Source organism: Eulemur rufifrons, chromosome 7, assembly GCF_041146395.1.
Source record: "Eulemur rufifrons isolate Redbay chromosome 7, OSU_ERuf_1, whole genome shotgun sequence".
NCBI lineage: Eukaryota > Metazoa > Chordata > Mammalia > Primates > Lemuridae > Eulemur > Eulemur rufifrons.
In genome coordinates, this window is record NC_090989.1 from 37,139,154 (window position 1) to 37,165,585 (window position 26,432).

At 33.5% G+C, this 26,432-nt stretch overlaps 1 protein-coding gene and 1 pseudogene across 2 annotated transcripts in view; one reads left to right on the plus strand and one right to left on the minus strand.

The window, feature by feature from the left end:
• Nucleotides 1–26,432, plus strand: part of CADM2 (cell adhesion molecule 2) — a 294,110-nt gene that overhangs the window by 251,420 nt on the left and 16,258 nt on the right. The window lies entirely within an intron of this gene.
• Nucleotides 19,850–22,839, minus strand: LOC138387728 (selenide, water dikinase 2-like; annotated as a pseudogene).

Consider the following 26,432-nt stretch of genomic DNA (forward strand, 5'->3'; position numbering starts at 1 on the left):
ATATACAGTGTAGAATGGCTAAAATCAAGCTAATAAACAAACGCATTGCCTCACATTGTTATTCTTGTGGTGAGAACACCTCCATACATTTTCTGACTGATATTTTGTATTCAGTAATGCCCTAAATGATGCCTTTGTTACTTGATGATTTTCTGGGTAAAACTTGCTTTTCCTTCTGAGACTAGCTGGGAAATCTCTCATTAACTCTGCTCTATTTAATCTGTTAATCTTTTAATTTAAATTAATGCAAACAGTGATAAGTAGAATAAAGATGATCACTTCATATTGATAATAGTATAGATTACAAAGATAATTATCTTTAAATCATACATATAATATTACATATTATAGAAACATAAGGAATTGTAATCCTTTTGACAGGTCAAATAATATTAGTCTAAATAAGATGAATGATAACAAATTGATGGGAATTGGAATCACTAATTAATATAGAAAAAATTATTAATATGTAAAATTAATCATGGGAAGAATTAAAATTATCAATAAAGAAGAAATTAAAAGAATGAAAAGAAAATGCATTCTATAATTTACACACAGACGTTTGAAAACCTATAGGAAATAATACATTTCCAAGAAAATATAAATTATAAATATTTATTAGAAAACAGACAAATTACAGATACTATCAAAAATATGCCATTTATCATATGTCTGGCAATTATATGAAAACTTAAAAAAAATAGATCTATTTTAAAACTGATTCCAGGCACAGAGATAGAAGCAAAGCTTCCCATTTCTTTTTTACAATGTCAGTAAAACATCAATAGCAATGTCATACAAAGATAGTACAGAGACAAAAACTGCAAATCAACTTTAACTTGTAAATATTGATGCAACAATCCTAAATGAAACATTAGTAAATATAATCTAGCCATATATTAAAATAATTATAAGCCTTAACAAAGTGAGGTTGTTCCCAATAATTAAAATTTGTTTTAATATTTAGAAATCCATCTATAAAATTAAACATTAATAGGTCCCTTGATCTATTAATATATGCATCTTAATATATATTTGAAAATTGTACATATTTGAAGTACATATTTGAAAATTGGCAACTTCCATTCAAGAGAAATATCAAATTCTGCATAAGCATATATGTGCCAAACATCAATGCTATCCTTAGTGGCAACACCCAAGAAATCTACCTGTTAAAATTGGTGAGCTTGGGAAAATAAGAAGAAGAAGTGGGAAAAGAAGGAAGAAACAAAGAAGAAGGAGTCATAAGAACAGGATCCTGCATTGTACAACTCTGACCAGCCAATTATATTAAAAAAGAGGTGAATCTTTCCTGGAGAAATGATTGCAGATGAAAATGCCCAAGAAAAATACCTAAAAAAAAAATCATTAGAAAGAGTGAGAGGTTCTGTAAAGTGGACGATTAAAACATAAATTCGAAAGTTGATTGCTTATAAAACAGTGGGAAAATAAGTCATTTAATTGTAAGAGAAAACTATGTATAAAACTTTAGAGAAATATAATAATATAATATAAACTTTAGATAAACCCAAATGTGCAATTAAATAAATACAAAGATTCATTTTAGTGTTGGATACTATTAAATAAGAAGATTCATTTTAGTGTTCAATTTTAATGTTTAGTGTATATGAATATATTTATTATTTTTAGTTTGTGACTCTATAAAGAATGTAGCAATCAGCATTCTGTTGAATACATATGCTTGCCACATAACTGTAATTCTTATACTAAAATAATATATATAACTACTCTTTTTCTATTTTCATGTAATAGATAAATCTCAATATAAAATATTTGCTTTTATAAGTACTTGTATATTATATGTATGATAAATTTGGTACTATACATTTTCTTTAGTAAATCAGTAAAATTAAATGCATATTAGAATGATATACATAAAAATGTCCTGAGACTCATCTTGTCAATATACTCCATTTCAATTCCAATTCATACTCATGTTTCTTTATCCTGTTGTTGCCATAGTCACACACAATAAATTACAATCTTTAAAAAAGGTAATGATTTTATTATCTAAATGGAAAAATCATTTCACAAACACCTTGAAATTTTCATAACATGTAACTAACTCATGTCATTCTATTGATACACTGTACTTTTTAATTAAATTCTATTATGGTAAAGGCAAATAGATGAAAATATATGTATATTGGGGTGAAAAAAGTAAACAGATGGAAATAATAATATATAAACCATGTTATGCTGCTACTACCCATAAATATATGCAAACACCTCCCTATACATATTTTTATTTTTATATGTAGTTACTAATAGGCATCTTGTATGAGATAAACTGTTGAAATTCTATTCTGTTACTAATCTACCATTTAAAAGGTTTCTAGAGAACACATGAATAAGATAAAATTATGTTACATCTTTTCTCATGTTTGTGCTGGAATTAATATGAGTTAGAGGTTAATGACAGACATGGATAAAATTCTAGTGAAAGAGGAAGAAAATATAATTAAATGGCAGTAATGTGCTACCAGTTTAACTCCCACCACTTCTTTCCTTCAAGCATGAAAGATGGCACAAGTTTTCTTAATCACAACCCAGCACATTTTCCTTCTCATCAGGAGTTTCAAAGGTGCAGGAGATGGAAAACTTAAATTTACCCTTTCATTGCCTCTGAAAATAATTTCTAGAATCTTAACCTTCTGAATTCAGTCTTTAGCATTTTATGATAATTTTAACACTTAGGGGAATTATGTTTTATTCATAATTATGATTAATATGTCTTTGCTATATAATCAAGATAAAATAGTACAGTTCCCAAAAGTTTTATTTTTTATAATAAAGAAAGACAGAAATTACTAGGAACTCAATTAGTAATTTAAAACAAATTTAAATGAAATGAAAGGATTTATTTTAAAACTATCACCTATATTTTTGAAGAGACGAACATAGAATATTTAGATAGAAAAAAAAAAAAGAGGTTTCCATTTTTTTCAAGAAAAGAAAAGCCAAGAAAAAAAGTACAGTAATTGTATTCCAACTACTGCACATCAAGCATTTGTGCTGATTGCTTTCAGCTGTCCTACAGGCTCATTTCTATGCCATCAAGGTAAGGTGGGTTCATACTACTCTGGATAAAGTGAAGAGAAATTATTTTTGCAGACTTCAGCCTACATAGAATTTAGTCTTCAGTTTGGAGTAACTTATAGAAAGAACATTCTTACAATAAGTGTAGCACAACCTAGAAAAGGTATCCTTTTGAGTCCTTGGATTCCTATGATTTGATTAAATAGATGTTATTCCCATATTTCCACTCTAGACATGTTTTGCTTTACATTATAATTCAAAATTGTTTTTTGATTTCTGAAAATATTTTAAACCCCCCCCTTTTTTTGTTGTTGTTGTTGTTGTTTTGGGGGGTTTTTTTTTTGTTGTTATTTGTTTTTTGAGATAGGGTCTCATTCTGTTGCCAGGGCTAGAGTGCAGTGGTATCATCATAGCTCACTTCAACATCAAAGTCCTGGGCTCAAAGGATCATCTGACTCAACCTCCCAGGTAGCTGGAACTACAGATGCACACCACCATGCCTGGCTAAATTTTTTGTATTTTTTGTAGAGACAGGATCTTGCTATGTTGCTTGGGCTGGTCCCAAACTCCTGGACTCAAGCAGTCCTCTAGCTTTGGCCCCCGAAGAGCTAGGATTACAGGAAGAGCCACTGCACCTGGCCCATTTTTAGTTAGTTGTAAAATATTTAGCACATACTATTACAAAGAAAAATATTTCCTGTGTATTAAATCACAATTAGTTTTGACAAAATTATATTATGTGTACCCTTAAAAACTACTTCGTTTCTATCCATTCATTTCAATTCTTCTTTGAAAACCTTTAATGTTATTGAATTATGTTGTTTCTCAGAGGAATGTATTTATTCCTATCCTATCTCAGTGATGTACCTTAGCTTAAAATAAGGTATACATTCATCAGTGTTGATATGGTTCAATAGTGTCTAATGCTAATTTTTAAAAGACTATCACTTTTTTTTTTTTTTTTTTTTTTTTGAGACAGAGTCTCACTCTGTTGCCCAGGCTAGAGTGAGTGCCGTGGCGTCAGCCTAGCTCACAGCAACCTCAAACTCCTGAGCTCAAGCGATCCTCCTGTCTCAGCCTCCCGAGTAGCTGGGACTACAGGCATGCGCCACCATGCCCGGCTAATTTTTTCTATATATATTTTTAGCTGTCCATATAATTTCTTTCTATTTTTAGTAGAGGTGGGGTCTCGCTCTTGCTCAGGCTGGCCTCGAACTCCTGAGCTCAAACGATCCGCCCACCTCGGCCTCCCAGAGTGCTAGGATTACAGGCGTGAGCCACCGCGCCCGGCCACATTTTTTATATTTATTTAAAAAACTTTGAAAAACATCTTCATTGGACCAAAAAAGATCCCATTTAGGTTAAGGTGCAGTTTCAAATAAATGATGTACAACTTCAGTGTAAGCATTTATCATTTGAAAATATTACATTATTCTTTCTGTGTCTGGCTTGTTTCACTTAGCATGTTGTCCTCCAGGCTTATCCACATTGTGACAAATGCCAAGATCTTGTTCTTTTATTGGGCTGAGTAATATTCCATTGTATGTATGTACCACAGGATGATCTTACATATGTGAAATCTAAGAAGAAAAGTTAAATATACAGAGATAGAGAGCAAAACAGTAGTTACTAGGGACAAGGGTTGGGGAGGAAATGAAGAGCTATAGGTCAGAAGATACAAAGTAGCAGATATGTGGGATGAACCAGTTCAGAGATCTAATGTACAACATGAGGCTATAGGTAATAAATTTGTAATGTATATAAGATTCATGCTAAATGAATAGATTTTAGCTGCTCTTGCCACACACGCCTATATATATATATAAAAAAAAATAAAAATATGTGCGGTGTGTGTGTCAGTAACTGCGTGAGGGACATGTTACTTTGCTTCACAATACTACTACTGTCATCCCATAAAATCGTTTTTTATTTCTTAAATATATACAATAAAATTATTATTTTTTTTAAATGTTGGATTAGTTTTAGTAGGCCTATTAATAAATAGTGCATTCTCTCTCTGTCTCTCTGTCTCTGGAACTTATTTTGTAGCAACTAAAACTTTGGAAGACTCCCTGACAATGGATCCATGTCTGAAAAACTTGGCAATTAGCATTAGCATTGGAACAAAAGCTTAAACTTGTTAACAATGTTCAATATTTTGTCCTTTTAATCATTACAACATTGCTTTTGTCAAACATATAAGTGATGATGTGGTTTTACAATTTGAGTAAAAGCTGATACCATTACAAATTTGTATAATAGCCATTTTATCATAAATACACATGCATGCACACATATACTCATTCTCTCAACTACAAATAGTTATTGAGCAACTATAAGCTAGATGATTTAATTATAACATGATTTTTAAGTAACTATGGGTCCCAGTTGTTCTTGGTCCTCATTTAATTCAGTTTTCATATCATTTTGGCTTGCTTTTTACAGATAGTATGCAAAAGAATGTGCAGAACAAAAATATAATATGAACTTTCGGTTTACTTTTGTTTTATGAACTTTACTTTTTTAGTGACATTGATTGGAACATCCATATTTAGACTTCTCTAAAGGTTCCCACACAACTGAAATCACACTTTAAAAAGAAGAAAAACTTTTGGTAAAAATCAAGAAAATTATTCCTCTGATTGAGATCTGGAGGGTTTTGACTCTTCATGCTTTACTTTAGCCCCATCCCCTTTTTTCCAATTTGTGTGCTATGGTATAATATGGCTAATAGTATAAAAGAGAAAAAAGGGCAGATTTCAAAAATGCAACATGCTGCACACATTTTGACCAATATTGGCAGATATTAGTTGAGGAAGTTTTTTTTTGTTTGTTTCAAATTCCAATATATAAAAACAAATTTAACACATCTAGGTTTGTACACACTGTCTTGTAAATGACAACACTCATCCTGTAGTTAGTTACCTTATAGAATTTCACCACAGAAAACCTGTAACTAAAAAAGACCTTTATCAAGAATGAAGTTTTTAGCTATTTTTTTAATGCCTTTGGGAAAAGGCTGCATCTTTGCCTTACTCCCCAAGCAAATGTAATACCTGTTTCCAGGGTTGCAGTTCTGAAAATCTATCTTTCGCTGTAGATGACACTGTCCATCTAGAAACAGCTTGTTTTTAGAACTACCAATTCTCTCTTAATTTCAGCTCCAGTCTCCCTATAATGTGAATCAGTGTTAGAAAAAATTATGAAGAATTCAAGGTTTGGTTTAGCCCTTTCCTTTCCTTTATTCCCTCTAAATCTTGAGTTACTTCAAAAAGTAACTTCATAAGCACAGCCACATTTTCTTCCTCTCTTGTCCGTGTTTCCATTTCAATCAAAATTTGCCTTGACTTTCCTCATGCACAAGAGCTCTACTTTCAGCTTGAAAATGCAATATTTACAGTTTGGTCAACTAAATCATATTAAAATGTAAATGGGACAGTGTTCACCTGAGGATCTTCCTTTCCCCAAGAGCTTCAGTGAGACGCAGCCTTTGGAAAGCAATCCCTCCTTTCCATTGTCTACTGACCCCACCATAGTGGCTTGTCCCCTTTAACAAGTCTAAACCTTATTACACGAGTATGACCTTCTTTTAATTTGACACAGGACAGAACAGGTCTCTAATTTTATCACTTCAATACATTTTCATATTCTGAATTTTATTAGTTTTTACTTGTCTTGGCTTAGAGTATCTTTAATTTGAATCTCTATTGCTGGATTGTACATGAGAATTTTCAAAGTGAACAGTAATTGAAATAAAGAAAGTTTATATTCTACCAAGAGATTCTTTATAGAGTATTAACATATCATATCTTCAGGTACAGATTGAAATTATCGTAGGCCTGAGGTCTGTACAAATTAGGACATTGTTAGTAATTTAGAAAAATTATGTATGTATTGTTTTGCCGTTAATACATTGGCTCCACAATTGTCCATGTTCTATAAATGATAAATCTATAACAACAATCAAAAAAACCCCAAAACTGACTTTATAAGATACCCGCAAAACTTTTATCACATTGGGTGCTTTTGCAAATATTTCTGCCATCAAGCATATCTGAGATTGCTTCCACAGTCTTGTAAAATTGACTATGTATGTAGGAGTAAGAATAAAAATGAGGGATGCTCTATTAGTGTCAGTTTTTTAATAGTCTGGAGTATTAGCCTCCGCTAGGAGCTTACACGTGCATCTTTATAATTTATGGCAAAATCATTTTTTCAAAATAGTCTTTTGTTATAAGACTATGAACAAAATAAATATTTTTTAGGGACTTTAGTTTTATTATTATTATTAAAGGTTTGTAGTCGCCTAAAGGTCAAACTATACTTAGTTTTAAAAATCTTTATACAAATGATTGCACCACCTCTTCCTTTCAAATAAATCATCTGATGGACCCTTCCTTCACAGGTGAGGACAGATTTGGGGATTAGGGTAGGAGTATAGTGAGCTAATTTGCTTATTAGGAAAGAGCAGGTAGATCTTAGATTTTAACCTCATAAAGTATTTATCAACGAAATTAAAAAGTAAAATGTAACAAATGTGATTTATAGTGCACAATTATTTTATGATGAGAATTTGTTAATTCCTCTTGAGTTTATTTTACCTCAACTCACAATAAAAATGGAAGTAATCAACAGGAGTACAGACATAAACGTTTACTTATTTCTGAGGAATTTAAAGCCTAATGGCCAATAATGAAAGGGAGAATTAATTTAAACAGATAAATGCAATATAATCGGGCTTAAAGGAGGTTTGAAAATGTTTCATAGCAGTCCAAAATGGAGTAATTGGCCCTCTATGAAAAGTTGCTTATTTTAATATAAAATAGAAATAATATTAATAGTGATAATCAAATAATAATAACTACTATTAATGGAGTATTTATTATGTAGCACAGAATGGGCTATTTTATGCAATTGTAAGGCAGGTGGATGCTCTTCACTGTGTGGAATTAGAAATAGTTTCCAAGAAGTTAAGTAATATGTTCAAGGCCTCTCAACTAGGACAGATCTTCAATTCAAATTTGAGTATACCTAACTCTGAAATGTTTTTGGCTTATGTCAGTTAACATTATGTTTTTGCCTTTCTTTTACATTGAACGATTGTGTCTGAATTTAAAGCTTGTAAAAATGAGACTAGAGGAGAAGTTTAAGGAATGAAAGTCAGCCTGAGAGTCAGAAAACCCAAGATTTTAGCCCTAACTATTGCCATTTGCCTGCTATATACCTTTAAATCACAATTTTCACTGAATTTGGTAAATTAGATATAATTATTGCTGCACTACTGTCCCATGTTTTTTTTGTGGGATTATTAGATGAAAATCTTGGCAAAAGCTGGAGGATATCATGTTAACTGAAATAAACCAAGAACATAGAGTAAAACACTGAGTGTTTTCACTTAAATATGGAAGCTTCAGTTTCATAGAAGTAAAAAGTAGAATAAAGGATATTAGAGGCTGGAAAAGGTAGGGGGAAGGGAGGGATAGGGAGAGATTTGTTAAAGAATACAAACTTACAGCTAGAAAGGAGGAATAAATTCTCATGCTCTATATCACTGTAGGATGACTATAGTTAACAATATATTGTATAGTTTCAAAGATCTAGAAGGAGGATATTGAATTTTTCAACACAAAAAAATGACAAATGATTCAGATGATGGATATGCCATTTATACTTATCTGATCACTGTACAATATATTTATTGAAACATCACTGGGTACCCCATGACTATGTACAATTATGATTTGTTAATTTAAAAAAATTAAAAAACAATTCACTTAAACATATATGGAAATCAGCAGGTTCACGTTCCAATGTATGCAAATTGCACACTGTACAAGAGTGCTCCATCCCAGAGTGTGTCATTCACTCGAAATCTTGTGGATCATTGAGAATACTGAAAATCGAAAGACTTATTAGAACAGTTTTTTGGGGGGGGGAAAGCAATAAAGCTTTATAGAAATTAAGATCTTTCACAACCTCAGGTAATATCACTCTCCAACAAACATCTTTCATTGGCAATTTATTGGACATACCATGCTTTGTTAAATGCTACTATTAAGTATGTCTTTTCCCTACCTTGCCATCTGGAACGTCCCTACGTATCCTTCAAAACTTCACGAATGTGTGAAATTCTCTGAAATACCTCTTCCATCGTCATCTCATGGCATTTGATACAAGAGAGAATTATAGCACTTAACCACTCTCTGTGGTGTGATTGCTCTAGATCTACCAGATTCTGCCACTACACTGTGAGTTGATTACTTTATCCTAAGTGCCTGGAAAATAGTTAATACTCCATGAATTTGTGTTGATATAAAAAGTAAGACCTCAAAATGAAAAATGGTAATTTAAATGTAAGCATTGTTGTGATAAACTTGTGGTTAACTGTCCTCGGTTAAACAAGGACATTGTATTATCGCTTGTAAACAATTAGAATACCTTGCAAGAAGAAAAAATGGCCTCTGATAGATTATCTTCAAAAGGATGTTAGATATATAATACTCATGAAAAAAACCCAGAAAGAAAAATGAAATTCTAACTCTCTGCTCTGATAAAAGAAAGATTGAATTAACAATTCTGGTAAAAGAATTTATCATGATTTGCAAAGTATATTTAAGAGATTGTTCAGTCTTCCTGTAAAGTTTCCTTATTCCCTACATTTCCACATTTTACTTTTCTTTTCAAAGCATTTGTTTACTTTCTTAGATTTGCCTGGATAGCCCAGTATATATCCGTTTCTGTTGAATTTAGATCGTATTACCAGCATTGCATGCCATATGTCAGAATGCAAGAGTATTTTCCCTTTATATGTTACTGACAAACTAAAGGGGAGTGGGAATCTCATGGCCACAATAGAGAGTAGATGATAGGTTTTTATCCATCCTTTCTGTATGTTTTATCATAAATAATTTTAAGAGACACCTTTTCTATGCATAGCAGCTCTTAATTAGATTAGCATTGTCATACAAAGTACAGTTCTCTTTTTGAGTGTTGCCATCAGAAGCAAAACATCCATTTCCTTATGACTAATTCCAAGTTTATTTAAAATGTTCCATGAGGCATAGCCTATTGAAATGATTCATCGTGTTTATGGGAATACTCAAGGATAAAAGTTATCTTTGAATGATTTAATCATGTTAATTGTAGAATAGAAACATAGTCCTTTGAAAATTATTTTAAAATAGTTTTTACTATATGGTTTTTAAATCTTTTCAATTTTAAAAGCGTTGCCCTTTGTAGTAAATTCCAAAAACATAAATGAGAGAGCCCACATAAACTAAATACTGACCTAGGCTTTAGAAATATACAAATAAATGAAAACTTACCTGTGTTCTAAGAAACATCTCAAAGTAGCTCAGTAAATATTTATATTGTCATATTATTGTACAGAGGTTCAAAAGATCCAGGATACTGATGCTCCCTTTTGATTTAATTTAGAAAATTCAGACCCCACTATTCTTTGATCAAAGAACTTACAGTCCCTTTTGGAAAGTTAATATCTAGCTGCTAAGTTATAATTCAATTAATTTCTTTCCTAGAGATACTCTTTAGCTCTAAGAGTTGAATTCCATATCATTAACTTCATATAAAGGTGTGTATTTTGCACTCTATTTTCAGCAACAAAATAACAATTTATGATTGACTTATTTAAATGCATGTGTAAAAGCAACCTAACGGAATTACATATGAAGAATAAAGGGTAATAATGTTTTTTAGTTTGCATAGTCCCTTTGTGTAATATTATATACTTATATATAAAGGTAAATTCATTTATACATTTAAAAATATTTGAGTTGCTAGTATTAAGAACAACAAAAAAAATGAATAAGGCACTGTTAGTTTCAATTAGTTCCTAATCTGATAAATAAATAATGGCTAGCAATTGCTATAAAATAGAATTTTAAAATACCAAGAGCCGTAAGAAAAATGTTTGCAAAATGCACAATAGGTCATATGAGAATTTCAGGTGCTTTTCAAAATGTTTGCCCCAAATATATTTTCTTCTTTTATACTCTTCTCTTGTAGAGAAAAGTTGCTTTTTGGAGCCAGGGCAGTGGGGCTTACAACCTGTATATTTCATTTCTTCCTGTCCCTTTTAGTACCTAATTTACCCCCTGGTACTTTAAAATCTGTTAAACAGTTTGAAAACAGCTGCTTTAAAGGAAAGAATATGAGTTTTGAAGCCTGACACAGCTGGATTAAAATCTTCTTTGACTTTCTAGATGTGTGAGAAAATTATGTAATTTTATTAATCCTCAGTATTCTTGTCTATAAAATCAAGTGATAATACCTGGTCTACCCTGGATTAAATTATGTAATTCACCTGTAGCACCTAGTAAACTGTCCCAGTACATGAATGGCTGCTATGATTTCCACCTGGAGATATAAAGGACATACAGGAGGGATGGAGTACTTACAACTACAACTGGACTAGATGTGGATGGATAGGGATAAAATGAGTTGTGAGTACCATGGTGAAAAGCATGAAAAAAGATCCATAAAGTGAATTCCTCTACTCCAGCTTGACTGGAGGAGAAAAATGGTGCCTTCATGTAGAGGGAAATAAGCTTGGGAGCATCCATTGGAATATTCTGGTAATGGGCCTGAAATGCCAGGCTGAGAAGAGATACTTACCTTCCTGGGCAACGGAGAGCTATTGAACATTTTCAGATGCAGGAGTGACATGATCATAATTGTGCTTTAAGAAGATTAAATTTGGATTGGTCTTTAAACAAAAGAGAGTGTGGAGAGTATGGAGGGTAAGAGACAATTTAAGAGACGTTTGCTCAGGTCAAAGTTATTGAGAATTGGGCATAGACTGGGGACATATCCTGGAGGAGGAGGAAGTTGATAACATAGGAATGATTGGAAAGATTTATTTTTTTTATTATCTGTGGGTAACAAAAGAAAAGGAATGGTTTGGGGGGAAAAGGTGAGAAGAAGCAGGAAAGAGTTTGTGGTAGAAGATAATAAGATTTATTTTGGACAAAATATTATTTTAATTATTTTTATTATTATTTTTTTTTTAACTTCAGAGTGTTTGGGGGGTACAAATGCTTTGGTTATATAAATTGCCTTTGCACCGCCCAACAAGCATGTGCCCATCCCCCAGACAGTGTGCACTGCATCTGTTAGGTGTGAATTTACCCATCCCCCCCACACTTACCACCTGCCGGATACCCTATTAATGTTACTTCCCACATGTGCACATTAGTGTTGATCAATTAGTACCAATTTAATGGTGAGTACCTGTAGTGTTTGTTTCTCCATTCTTGTGATAGTTCAGTTAGAAGAATGAGCTCCAACTCCATCCGGGATAATACAATAGGTCGTTCATCATTTTTTATGGCTCAGTAGTACTCCATAGTATACATATACCACATTTTTTAATCCACTCATGTATTCATAGACACTTGGGTTGTTTCCGCATCTTTGCAATTGTGAATTGTGCTGCTATAAACATTCAAGTACAGATGTCTTTCTTATAGAATGTCTTTTTTTTTTTTTTCCTTTGGGAAGATACCTAGCAGTAGGATTGCTGGATCAAATGGCAGTTATACTTTTAGTTCTTTGAGATATCTCCATACTACTTTCCATAGAGGTTGGTTTACAGTCCCACCAGCAGTGTATGAGTGTTCCTCTCTCTCTACATCCATGCCAACATTTGTTGTTTTGGGACTTTTTGATAAAAGCAGTTCTCACTGGTGTTAAGTGATACCATCTCATTGTGGCTTTGATTTGCATTTCCCTGATGATTAGAGATGTTGAGCATTTTTTTATATGTTTCTTGGTCATTAGTCTGTCTTCTTTTGAAAAGTTTCTGTTCATGTCCTTTGCCCACTTTTTAACAGGGTTGTTTGATTTTTTTCTTGCTGATTTTCCTGAGTTCTATGTAGATTCTTGTTATCAGCCCTTTATCAGATATATAGCTTGCAAATAGTTTCTCCCATTCTGTAGGTAGTCTATTCATTCTAGTCATAGTTTCTTTGGCTGTGCAGAAGCTTTTTAATTTGATCAGGTCCCATTTATTTATTTTTGTTGTTGCTGTGATTGCTTTTGGGGTCTTCTCCATAAATTCTTTCCATAGGCCAATGTCTATAAGAGTTTTTCTAACATTTTCTTCTAGAATTCTTACGGTTTCATGTCATAGGTTTCCACACCTCTCACCTCTCACAAAAATCAACTCACAATGGACAAAATATTTAAATAGTGATTTACATTTTCTTTCTGAGAGCTTCCATTTCTTTTTGTAGGCCTAGGATGATATTAGGAAAAATGTTCTTTGTCTCAATTTATCAATTCATCAATGAATGCATAAAAATTAAGAAAATTAGTGACTTGCCCATGTTCTTTCAGCTAATAACAGGACTGTAAATTTCTGGCTCCTAGATCACAACTGTTTTCACTGCTTTATGGACATCTACATTCCAGGAAACATCTCAGGGGTAAATACCCAGCCTAACCCTGACAGCTGAGACTGGTATTTTAACTTTGGAGAGATAAATTGTTATATGAGTCACCAACATGGAATTTACAGACTTAGGGATAAATTTGTCAATGGAATGAGTACTAGAGGAGAAGGAATTTGAAGTTGAATTCTTGTGAAACGTGCAGAGAAGAAACAAAGAGGAAGAAGTTCAATCTTTTAGTAAAAGGTGGTAAAGGTGATTAAAATTAATGCAGAAATCTGTAGGTCAAGGAAGGAAAAATTAAAAAAAAATTAGCATAGAGGAATTTAATGTACTGAGGTTTAAAAAGATCATTCGATTTGACTGGCCAATCTGTGAAGATCTTTGAGAGGATGTTTTGATTATAGTAATGGGAGATGAAAGCAAATTAATGTCATATTGTAATTGGTTGAAACATGGAGTTGGAGAATATATACCCTGTGAGTTACAACAATATTTATTTGAATTCAGACTTGCTGTTTTAGGTACTATAAGACAAAGATTTGTATGGTTTATAGTATTGAAAAAAGTAAAAAAAAAAAAAATCACTATCAAAATCTTGGGGCCACTAACAAAATAACCAATTTCATTTTTTTCTTTTTTCTGGTTAAACATTGGGGACTCCTAAGGGCATTTATAGCCCTGTAATTCAGTGTGAACTCTCTTTCATATTGTAATATTTATGGTTTACTGTATTTTCCTGTCAAATAATTTAATATTTACTGTTCCTTAGGACATTTGTCCATATCACATGATGTGGTAATTAAATACAAATGTCAAAGAGATTGCTTGACTGTTTTTCAGATTTGGCCACTCGGGTGAGCAAGAATTCAGTGACTGATTTCTTACTTTATAAGCCCAGAAACTCAATTTTATCATACTGTCCACAGTTGATAAAACCGATTACATAAAGTAAACACTGTAAGGGTTGAAAACATGTTTTATTTGACATTGAATCTAACAGAGGATCTTATACACAGCAAGTATTCATGAATGAAATGATGAATAAAGAATGGCATGGTATGTATGCTAACTATAACCTAATACATAAGACAATATTTTTAAAACTGCTATTTATAAATTTCAAGTGCAAGTTACTTTCATCTGGAAAGTTATTCTATGATAGTAATTTGTTGAAAACATTTTCTTCTAGATTCATTAATCTGCTCAGGAATTTTAGTTAAAATTTAGAAAGTAAGCAAATATAGGTTTGAGTAGTTATGGATGTTCTTGAGAGGATTTAATAATTTATAAATTATTTTTAGGTGGGCTCCCTTTAAATTATTGGTATATTTATTATCATAAATATGAATAAACAGATTTAGGAAGGTTCAATAGCATGTTTTAGATTACATAAATAATATGAAATATAAATTTAGAATGCCAGATTCATGATTCCCATGCAGTTGCCAATATGTCTTCATCGGATTCTATTACAGATAACAGATGACCAAAATGAAAATGAAATGCCATAGTTGTTTCTTGATTATCAAGTACATCAGAACCTCAAAACCAGTTACATTATTATGTAAAGCTTCAAATTATAAACCATAAAATATGAACTCTATAAGTATGAATGTGACTATTTGGCCTTTCAATAAAGCAGGATTATGTATTTGTACTGTACTTAATATTTGTACTTAATTTTCTGGCATTCTTATTCAGCCAGAAGATGTTTCAAATTTTATTTGTATGCTAACATACTACACTGATCCTTTTTATTATTAGAAAATACATTCAATTAGTGATATAGTCAATAAAGCAAGAGCTATGTTATTGGTGTAAATGTCCTCCAGGGCGTATTAAATAAAAATTTTAGGAAAACAATAATGCAAATATGTACATAATTGAAAGTAGGAAAGTAATTAATTACTCTAAATTATAACAGAACTAATTGAGAATAATTTCTCAAATGAGAAAGGAAGAAAATTGCAATGATAGTTGAGACCTGGGTGGGAGGATATTGGCTGATCAAAAGAGTAATTTAAACAATATTACCCTAGATATTTGTTCTCTATATGTCAATGAATAATCATTTTTACATTGTTATTGTTTTGACTCAATTTATAATTTTTGATAGACACTAATTAAAACCCACCAACTAAGTTAGCAATATATAGACACTGTCACAGTATAATTTTTATGTACTTTGTTACACAAAGAAAGCTTAAATATCCCTTGTATCCAATTTGAGATATAAAAGGCCATTCTTTTCTGAATAAAACTTCTGGTAATTTTTATGCCAATTATCAAACAGGTACATAAAGTTTAAAAACAGCTGGTGTTTCAGAGGACATCTGTGATATGACTAGAATACACATTATGGATTTAGTAAACAATGCTATAAAATATACACTAGGCTTTTAAAACATTCTTCTTTTTCTTACTAATTGCTATAATAAAATGTATCAGAGAGCAATAGCTAAAAGGAAACTTTTTAATGCACTTCAGATGTGCCTTTTCTTATGTAGCTATAACATATATTAACAGCTTTGAAAAAAGTAAAATCAATGAATTATATATACATATCCTTGTACTAAAAGCATAAGATGGAATTGATTTAACTCTATACTTGTAACTATAAAAGATAAAGGTTCGTTATTAGATAGTTCAGATGTGACCAAAAATGATATTCTAATCAATTACTGTTTTGGAGCTATACTTTGAAATGAAGCACATATAGAGCTGAGTTTCCATTTAGAATTTAGAATTTGACAGAAGACTAACTGAGGAATTAAACAAATTTAAATATACGGTGAACTATTTTTGCAGAGCTGACCTACATTTTGTTTAAAATACAGAACTTTTTCCAAAATACTCTTAAAACCAACCCTGCCTTTCTCATTCTTTGCAGATTACTTGTTTTATTTTCTTGAACAGGTTGAGTTTCTTATCAATAGATTTCTTGATTTTCTTTTAAGATCACTCTATAGCAATCATTCTTTATTAACCTCTTTTTCTTTTCTTTCATTTAAAATTAAAAACCTACCCCCAAAATTTCTTCTTTCAACTTCTTCATCCTCTACCTCCTGCTGACATCTGTAGACCTAATTTCTCTCATCTCTCAGTTGCTATACAAACATACTCATCTTCTATTCACCCCTGAACTCAGTGGTTGAAAACATCCTTGCACATCACTCCAAAGGACCACCTCACTCATCATAGTCACCAAAACCACTAGTGGTGCTAAATTTTTTGGTCCTTATCTTACAATATTTGTCAAACTTTTCTAAGCATATAAGGATGTACAAAGTTTTATATCTAAGTATGTATGCATACATAAGGTTAAGGTTCAAATATAGGCTAAAAATGCTGTGTGAGAGCAAAACTTTTTGAACATTGGTTTTCAGAGTATTTTGTATATAAGACATTGTTCTCTTCTCTAACTTATTGGATTGATTGGTTGATGATCCAGGAAGTTATTTTTTTTTCCTGGCATTCTCTGTACTGACAGAGATGAGAATGACAGTAGATGAGAATGAATACATAAATTTAGGAAGTTGTGTAGCTGTATCTCTCAGTAACATTCTTAAATAGTCTTGAAATGCTCTGCACTTATGTTTTATGAAAAAACACTCTCAGTTTTTTTCTTCAAGTTTCTATTTTTATCCTTTTTCTCATTTTTATTCTTCTTGATGATTTCATCTGGTTTAGTAATTTTAATGAGAATCTGCTATAGATTGTTTGTGTCCCCTCAAAATTCATAAGTTGAAACCTATTCCCAATGACATGGTATGAAGAGGTGGAGTTCTTGGGATATGATTAGGTCATGAGGGTGGTGCCCTCATAAATGGAATTAGGGCCCTTATAAAGAGTTAAAGATATCAGAGTTCTCCCCTTCTAATATGTGAGGATATATAGAGAAAAATGTCCATCTATGAATCAGGAAGCAGGTCCTCACCAGACATTGAAAATGTCAGCAACTTCATCTTGGACTTTGAAGTCCCTAGTACTGTGAGAAATTTATGTTATTTCTAAGCCACCTAGTTTATGATATTTTGTTATAATAGCCTGAATGGATTAAGACAGTATCCCTATATTGATTACTCTTAACTATTTATCTCAAAGGTAGAGCTTTCAGCTGAGCTCCGGCTTTGCATGTTCAATTGCCCAATGGAAATTTACAATATTCTATATAGAGAGATATATCACACTGACTTCACCTCCTGTATTGTATCTCAGTGAATGGTAACATCTTTCTCTTCATCTTCATTAATCACACTAAATCTTCTGAATCTTTGTTCTTTCATATCTAGCCACTCTTTTAACTTTCCTCCACCTCTACTATCATTATTTTATTGATACCTTCTTTATCTCTCACCTAGATGACTTCAAAAGCCTCCTAAATGTCCTTCCTCCCTCCAGTTTTGTTTCCCTCTAATGTGGTATCCATATAATACACACAATCATCTTTAGATTGCAATTATTATCATTTTTATTGTCATGGAATAAAATGCAAACTCTCTAGCATGGTATACAAAATCATTCATAACATGGCTTCTGTTCATTTCTTGTTGCACCAGACTCACATTTTATGTTGCTATTCTGAGCTACTTGGATTCCTCCATATAGAGCATGATTTCTCTTGAACTTAGGGCTTTTTACATGCAACTCTCTTTGATGTTAGTCACCCTAATTCCCCCCTTTCTACCTCTTTCTTTTTCTTTGTCTTCAAAACTTAGCTTGGACACTTGCCTAAATTCAGACCCTACATAATGCTCACTAGGAAAGGAATAAAGGCAAAAAAAAAAAAAAAAAAAAAATCTAAGCAACATTTCTTCATCTCCCTAGGTTGACTTGACAACTCCTACCTTCCAGCTCTCTGTATTGACTAGCTCCTTTGCTGTTAGCCTCAAATTAATTTCTGATTTCTCTTATTCCAAAATGTCCTAAGTCAACCCAGTAATTTTCCTAACTTACCATCCTGTGTTTATTTCTCACAGTTCTGGAGGCTGGAAAGTTCTAGATCAAGGTGTTGGCAGATTCAATTCTTCGTAAAGACCCTCTTCTGGCTTTTAGAAGGCTGCTTTTCACTGTATTCTCTCATGGCAGAGAAAGAAAGCTCTGGTATCTCTTCTTCTTTGTATAAAGGCACTAATCCCATCATGGATGCTCCACTTTCATGACCTCATCTAAAGCTAATAACCTCCTAAACGGCTTATCTCCTAATACCATCACATTTGGGAGTTAGGGATTCAACATATGAATTTTGGGAGCACAAAAACTTTCAGTCCATAACACATCTTATATGTGCCATGCTCTTAAAAGGCTATGTCCATTGAAGAACATATTTGTTACCCATTTATTTTAACCTCCTTGTAACCAACTTTGTATCCTCACTTCTCATCCCTAGTTCTCTGCAGAATCTACTGGTCCTTTTGCAGTTAATGTCTTTGACCATTTGATATTATTGATAACTTTTGTCAAGTCCTTCTATTTTGTACCATTCTTCTGAGTTATGTCTATGCATCTTCCCGGGTTTCTTACTAGGGTTCTAATCTTCCTGCTTTCTCTTGCTAAATCTCTTTTGCTTTCCTCTCTTTTTAAAAATTATTCTTTATTTTATTTTTTAGTTGTTGAACAAAGTCCCTTTTATTTATTTGTCTAGAAACTATTCTTTATTGTTTAAATTACCACGAATTTTTAGCACAAGATTTAACATCTTAATGATCACCAAGGCCTGGGCTCTGGGACTTGCTCTGCCTCTCCCAGTCCTTAATGTCCTTTAAAGGAAGAAACGGCATGAACACAGATCAAATCAAATGGTGGCAGGTCCTTCTCTCCCAGTCATTGGATGAGCTGCTCAATTCTTGTACAGAGCAGGAAGAGACTGTACTTAAGAAAAATCTAATAAAGAATTTGACCATTGCATTATAAGATCTCTCTTCACAACTTAGATTTATCAATGTTATGGGTCCAATCTCATTTGCTTCTGATCTAATTTTTTTCATTTTCTAATTTACTTTTTGTATATGTAATTTTAATAAATAATCTCACTCTCTGTGCAGTAATAAATCAACCTAGTGCAAAAAAAAAAAAAAAAAAAAATCCCCCAAACTGGAAGAGCCTCATCTTACTTCAGAAAGAGGAAACAGAGGTTTTACTGGTCCTCTTCTTCTCAAGAGATGACCAAACATTCCCCGAAAGTTCAAAATGTTACTTATGGCCGAGGAATGTAAATAGAGGCAGCTTTTGATGGGCTGATCCAATTCACTTAGAAAGGGCAGCTGGAACCACTATGCAGGCAGCCTTCTTTGGAAATTTCTTAAAATCAACTCTTGAGAATCATCCACGATTGTGCACAAAGTCTCTAAGGCCCACACTACTTCTGCTATTTCATCTCATGAGTTAGAGTCAGGGGAGACATTGTAATTGTCAGCAGCAAGAGTAGTAGCAATGGCCCCACGAGGTAGGACCTCAAAGATCTGGGGCATCCAGTTTCCTTTTTCCACAGTGCCAATAATGCATGCTTGGTGACTCTCTCCATGCTTGGAAGATCTGATTTCAGAACAAAAGTGAGCCACCTATTCTCTTGTCAGACAAATCAGTAATCCCCCAGAGGTTTCACTTGAGGTTCTTTGAAGGAGCCCAAACCACCCACCGGCCTAGTTGCTGGCAGCCATCGTGGCAATAATTGGTAGATTATGAATGGCAAAGGACATTTGTTGTTTTTCATGGTTCTGAGAGTGTCCTAGAATGCCAAAGCCTGTGGTATCTGTGGCCATATGAGCATTAAATGTGTGCATTAATCCAGCACCAGTTCTGTTTAGGGTAGCCGTGTTGAGCATAACTTCCTGACAGGCCAGCTATACCTCTTCTCTGGGAACCACCATCTTTACTTTATTCTATCTTTCAGGATTATCCAGCCATTGGTGGGCATTGACAACAATTTGGGTTCCTAAGGGCTTGTTTTACACAAGCACACCCCCAACAATAGTACTGGCAGGCATTATGAATTCATTTGACCGACACACCGCAGTGGCAACTCCACCAGTGATGATCCAGGAGTTGACCACCATCTGTGCACCAGTCACTGCAGTCCCTCCTTCCTCCGCAGCATCCCCAAAGCCTTTCATCATGAGTAGTGTTACCTTTTTGCCTTCCTCCTCACTCATTTTCTTGCTGACACTGAGTAACATTAACATGTTGTCACATTTAGTAATGCCCATGGTGCAGAGGTCACTTAGCACTTTGGCACAAGCTAAGTGCCCCATCATGTACAAATCTTCCACCAAGATGTAAAACAAGTTTGTGGTCTGCACCGGTGATAGGCCCTCATGCCTCAGGGGGATGACGCAGGAGTCTATCTCAATGCCCAGGGCTGGAAAGGTTGGGCTAGGCTATCTTGGCTGGCAGGCCAGCTTCCTGGGCCACTTCTTTCTGGCTCCAACTACACCCTGGCCCAGTGGGGGGCCACACATCCAGCTGCGTCAGTAGTGTCAGGAATTTGAGCAGCATCTCCTGCAGGACCTTGCCGCCTCCGCCTATCATGTCAGAGAAGCCTGTCAGCCACCAGCTCAGGCTAAGGCCCAATGCCTGGAGTTCAGAGGACTAGGAAATCCTTTTCTTTAGTCTAATTCTCTCTCCAAAGTGTTAGATTAAATTACCACATCTCTGGCTGAATGATCTCCAGAACTCCAAATTTAGTATGACCAAAGTTGATATAAAATTCTTCCTCCATCAACTAGATCCAATATATAAATTCCTTTACTAGTTTTGTAACCATGGGCGAGTTACTTAACCTTTCAATGCTTCTGTCTCCTCACCTGTAAAATGGGAATAAAATAGTACCTACTTCCAAAGTCTGATGTAAGGATTGAAGGAGTTTTTGTTTGTTTGTTTGCTTTTTGTCACTCGCTCAAATATTCATTTTTTTCTAACGTTACTCTATCTTATTCTCTTTGATAATATCTATTTATGGTCCTTTTATTCTTCACTTAATTACTATTTCTATCAATGCTCTTAACCTGCCTCTTTGCTTTTAGTTTCTATTCTTTTCTAATAGACCTGTATAACTTATCTGTTCTGTATTTCTGATACATTAAATACACAGATTTTAAGTTGGCAATAAAGTTGCTATCTTGCTAAAATAGTGCTTATACATTTTTTGGTGTAATTAAGTAAATATTTCTAGTTTCCTACTTTCTCTGCCCAGTGTTAGTTTCACTGTTTAACTCAAATCACCTCCCATGCCCTACGCTTGCTACTTTTGTTAAGCACAAATGTGTTACCATAATGTCAACATTTAACATAAAAATATAAGTACAAGAAGAAAAGTTGGCAATATTTATTATAGCCTATGTTAAGCATTAGTTGTTATGGACATGTAATAGGAAAAAATAATCATGATTTATCCCCATGTGTAATTTAACACTTCAGAGATGACAGATATGCTTTTTGAGAGAGAGAGAGAGAGAGAGAGAGAACTGAACTATAATGACAGGAGAATGAAAATATGATTTTGGACACATTTTCTTGGGAAAAAGAAATTTACCCAACTTGAACAAGCCATTAAAAGAACTGAATTATTATAGGTTGAGTCTGTGAAAAGACATCCATAACATATGAACACACCTGAAGAGGCTAGGTTTTAAATGAGCAATAAATCATTGTGAAGTTCTTAAAAATTTATTTTACTTATTTATTTTTAAGATTTAAGAAATTGCATTCTTTATTGCTATACCTTTAGGCAGAAACTAAAGTAAAATATACCATATGCCAAACATACACTTCCAGGGCTATCAGAAAGTAATAACTTTGGGCTAAGAGTTTTATTAGGTTGCAGATCTTTTTTTTTCTCTTGTGGATGCAAAGAAAGTTTTAGGAAAAAAAAAAAAAACTACATTGTTTTCCCAACCTCTTGACATGTGTTAAATCCACTCAGTTAGCCACAGAGACTTCTACAAAATGGAGACAATCAAGTGAGCATGAAACACTGAGAATAAAGAGCTTCAGTGGACTCTTAGAAGTTATTGGAGAGAATCCATGCCCAAGGAGATACATAGAGTATTTTTCTGCTAGTCTCTGAAGCACTTGCTGAGTCAGTGACCCTTAGTCATCTGACTCAGTTTGCCTTAACCTGACTTTTTCAGACTTTGCCCTCTAAACTCTAATTAATCCTCACGCTAGCTATCTCCTTTGGAACTTGCCCTACTTTACTATAGCCTGACTTCAAATATAGTTCTTGCCCCAACTCCCTTCACAGACATGTCCATGGCCAGCAGTCTGGTTCTCCAAACCATGTTATCAATAATATATTACTTACAGTTCTGTATTCTATGACTTTTTTTTCTGAGCTGGAGTAAGAAAGCAGACCAACATGGGTGACCATGTTTTATAATTTAACTCACTTAACATATGTAATTGCCAAATACGTCTCTATCCTCCCTTGCCCAATCTCATGAAGTTGATGACACTAGCTTCATTTTATTACACACTTGAAGAATCCTAAATCCAACATTGTTAATCAATTTGGCTAAGGCTATACAGTTAGTAAGTTACATAGGTGAGATTCAATCTGCACCTATATGAGATTTCCATTATACTTTTCTGCCTCTGGTGAAAGATATTTGAAACTCAGTGTTAGAGAGAATAAACATTTAGAGGGAAAATCTGGAAGGTAGACCAATATGGAAATTGTTCTTTTCTCTCCTCCGTAATTGTCAGTATTCTGTAAGCCCGTTAGGCTCTTTCCATCATTGTATTAAGATAACTCAAGTGAACATATAGGTGCAGCAAATGTACTTATTGCCATATGAACCATTATTATTGGGAGTGGGGAGAATAGCTAATGAGCTTCTGTGCTTCTCTTGGTGATTTAAATTGATTGCTTGATTTGTTCTACCAGTCTTTCTGGAACCTGAAGGCAATTGCATTGGTCTGTAATCTCTAGAACCATCACTTTTCTTTCTCTTGTATAAAGGCAAGCACATTACACTGGCCGTGTTCCAGGTCCCAGGGACCCTGAGTTATTGAAAACAATTGATGAATGCACTCATAATCTAATTCTTAACTACCTTAAGTGAATATATTACCATGTGCTAATAAATTGGACTACATAGGCAGATGTTCCCTTTAAACTGCTCTTCTTCCTCTGTTTCACTAGATCTTGTTTTTGGCTGTACCTTCCATCTATAAAAAGACACATTTTCTTAGACTTTCCTTTTTGTTATGTCTAACTGGAATTCTTTTCTCCATATTATAAGTTTGTGGAGGTGTTTTAGACCAAGACTTCTTTGTGTATTTTCTCCCCAATAATAACAAGAAAACAACACTAATAAATATAAATTCTCTTAATGTGCTAGGTACTGTATTAAGTCCTTTATATAGGTATGTCTATTAAATTCTCACAGTTACCCTATATGTTATTATAGTCCTTATTTTACATTTGAGGAGTCTCAGGGACAGCAAGCTCTTTTTTGTGCTCTGTCACAGTTTGAAAGTGACAAAGTCAGATTCTAACAGAAGATCTGAGTCCAGAACTGTCATTTTCCACCATGAAGCTGTCCAGCTTTATTTTTTTGTTCAAAGTCCAACTTGATGCAAAGAGTGTAGTTCAGTTCAATAGTGAACCAAAATTGAACTAAATGCAGTACAGTTCAATAAATATTTATTAAGGGCCATTATATTAAAAGTATTAAGAAACCAGTTTGATACCATAACATGCTGTGTTTTATATACCCAGTTAACCTAGATCATGTCATTTTTCTTTTCCCCTTTAGCTTCCTACAAGCTTCTGGTTTAAATATTTTGCTTCCATGTGACTTTTTATGAGCATATTTTTCTAAAATTTAGCAGTGTTTTTATTTGTAATCATTCATTTTAAAAATATGTAAAGTTTATATATGCCATTCTACACAAATTAAGTGATAAAGACCTTAATAGTTGATAATCTATTTTATTATTTTTTTCTCCTCCATAGAGCCTCCCTATTAAGCAAATTTACCAAGATGATTGGTTCTGAATAGAGAGAGATTTGCTCTCCTAAGGAACATTTGACAATATCTGGGGACAGTTTTCATTGTAGCCACTTGGGGGTTTGGGGTACAGGTATCTAGTGTGTAGAAGCCAAGGATGCTGTTAAACATCCTACAATGCACAGGATAGCATTCTACTGAAAAACATTACCCAACTCAAAAAACATCAGTATCAACAAGACTGAAAAATCCTGAATCCTAGATTATCCCTGAGGTATTTATATCAGTATGAAATTAGGAATGGACTGCATATTCTTCCTTTTAGGCAAATAACTGTGGTTTGATTGTCTATATTTTTCCCCTACTGAAAAATATCACGTCTCCAAAATCCCCTCCCATCATGCTTATCAGTATTTTAATTAGATGTCAATATTTTAGTTTCTTTAAAACAACATAAATATGATGATGATGACAGTGACGTCTGTGAAATTTTTGACCAAAAATTTGTTCAATTCTCAATGGTTTTACTATATTGTTGATGTTTTTTGCTAAAGTAAATTTCCAGACTTCATGCATTTATCAAAATTTGAGCATTTTATAACACAATCAAACATTTATCTAGTATCTTAATTTCTAGTCTCTTTAGATATAGTCTTCTGTCATCAAGAACAAGTTGCTGGCTGCTATGAAATTGAGTTTGCTTTCTTCAAATAGTTTGAGTACAATTGCCATTTAGTAAAATAAACATGGCTCTATTATTTCTTAATGTCTTCCTTAACAAGAATAAGATTAGACTACATCTCACAAACTCCCATTGGGGAGCACTTAAGAAGTGAGTAATATTTCTGTCTGCCTAAGTCAAGTAATCCCAATTGTAAGTAATTTACAGGAAGGCATCAGGGACTGTTACAATAGACATATTGCCATGTGTCACTGGAAATCAGCATCTCCCAACATGTTTGATCAACAGCCAGATGGAAGCTTTTATCACATTTATTTAATCTGAAATACACATGGTAATTACACTGGACCTTTGATTCAAGGCCTTATTAGTGTCTCCAGAGAAGTCAGGAAATGAGTTTCTCAGTTGCAAACTGATGTAGTCATGACCCTCTGGGTAGAATTTACATCTATCACTGCCTAGACTAGAGTATAGCTACAGATTACATTGTATCTCAAGAAAGTAAAATAAAAGCTTAGATAATTTGTATGAGAGGAAAAAGAGACTCCTGATCTGTTCAACATATTGTTTATATTAATATTCTTATTCAGTCATGCTTCTCCAAAAGGGCTCCCTCCTCTGAGTGATGGTGAGCAAAGTGGAATAAAAATCATACAGCCAATTTCTCACAAAATAAAATCAAACAAAAGTGAAATATTCCCATATTTCTAGTCCCAAACCTGGGGGTCCTGGAAATCTGCTATATTTAAATTAAGTGGAAGTTAATGTATATGGAGTTTTCTTTTTTTTTTATTTCAGCATATCATGGGGGTACAAAAATTTAGGTTACATATATTGCCCTTGCCCCCTACCCCTCTGAGTCAGAGCCTAAGTGCGTCCATCCCCCAGATGGTGCCCATCACACTCATTATATGTATACACTCATCCCCTACCCCCCCCACATCTACCCGACACCCTATTAATGTCATTCCTAAATGTGCTCTTAGGTGATGATCAGTGAAACCAATTTGACGCTGAGTACATGTGGTGTTTATTTTTCCGTTCTTGGAATACTTCACTTAGTAGAATGGAGCTTTCTTTTCATTAGTGATAGGAAGAAGAAAATATTACAAAGACCACTTTTCAAAATTTTCCAGCTAGGAAAATGCTAGAAAGCAAAACTTTATTTACTATTGGATGCTTAACTACTGACTTTTTGACTATGATATTTTTACATAATACTAAAACATGAATGAGCAAAGCTGACCAATATTAATATGTATGAAAAACATTAAAATAATATGCCTGTTAAAATAGATGGAGGTTATCTCTGGAACACAGGGGTAA